This window comes from Priapulus caudatus, unplaced genomic scaffold (assembly GCF_000485595.1).
Source record: "Priapulus caudatus unplaced genomic scaffold, Priapulus_caudatus-5.0.1 Scaffold112, whole genome shotgun sequence".
In the NCBI taxonomy this organism is placed as follows: Eukaryota; Metazoa; Priapulida; class Priapulimorpha; order Priapulimorphida; family Priapulidae; genus Priapulus; species Priapulus caudatus.
The window spans coordinates 357658-358951 of record NW_014577173.1 but is presented as its reverse complement, the minus strand read 5'-3'; positions in this window follow the sequence as shown (position 1 = coordinate 358951).

Below are 1294 nucleotides of genomic sequence, written 5' to 3'. Positions count from 1 at the left end.
CACACACACACACACACCACACGCACGCACGCACGCACGCACGCACGCACGCACGCACGCACGCACGCACACACACACACACACACACACACACCAAACGCATTTCGCTTTTTCTGGCGAATTTTGCGAACGTTATGATATGAATCAACGCGTGTATATAAATTCTCCCAATCTGTTATATAAAATGTAATTCAAATTGTAAAAGTTTTCCGCCGTAACCGTTTCATTGCTTCGCAAGGCCGACAAAACGAACTTATATGTCATCACTCAACTCAGTTACGTTGTCATCGGGTTCCCACCATAAACCGCCATATCTCCCTCGTCGCCTGGTGTAATATCGAGTCAGTAGACCGATGTAATGTTGAATCACGTAGGACAGATATATTTTGCGCCGTCAGAGAATCTACGGTGACCGATAGTGATGTCACGGGTCACGGCCTTCGTTTCCCTGCTTCTCTCGGCGCATACCTCTTCTTCTCGCCTCCAAAGCAAAATAGTTCCGGGAACTCGAGGCAAAAACGCGTCTCGTCTCAGTTTTCTAAGGAAGCGTTTTTCTTCCCGATCCAGGCTCTACGGTTTAGCATGTGGGAAGTCCCCTTACGGGTAGCATCAGGTTGCGTCGATAGAGTCCGCGGTAGATAGCACAGATAGATAACACGAACTCAGAAATGTAACGCTACTCTCCGTTTGTTGTATTACTCCACATAATATTCTCTCTACTACATACTACATAGAGGACTACACATATGACTACACACACAGAAATGTAACCGACTAACAATAATCTCGTACCTTATCGCGGATGTTCTCTGAGACGCTCGGCCGGGGTGAAGACGGCAGGCAGAAGATACGTGAGGATACGTGAGAGGATACGTGAAGATAGTTAAGAGGACTGGTGTGAGAATACCAAGGCAGAACGGAGAAGCGGAAAAGTGTGGCTGGGATAGGGTGCGGGAGCTAGGTGAAAACTGGACCGTGCTGCCTAAATGATGAGAGCCGAGAGTCTCTACCTGCGCATTTGGCGTCAACAAGTCTCTGGTCCCTAGAGATGTGCCAGGTGGGCATCGCGGCGGAATCACCATTATATATGTGATGGAAGCGGTTTATTGTGATTGCGTTCGTGCCGCGAACTATTATAGAATGCGAACTAATATAGACTGATGGGAACTGGCGCTTTCCTACAGTTTTAACGCCGACTAGCGTTGTTCTGTGCGATGCTAGACGTGGAGAGGTTCGGATGCTATAGGTGGCGCCGGCGGCGTGTGCTGCGACGACACCGACGACAAACTCGTCA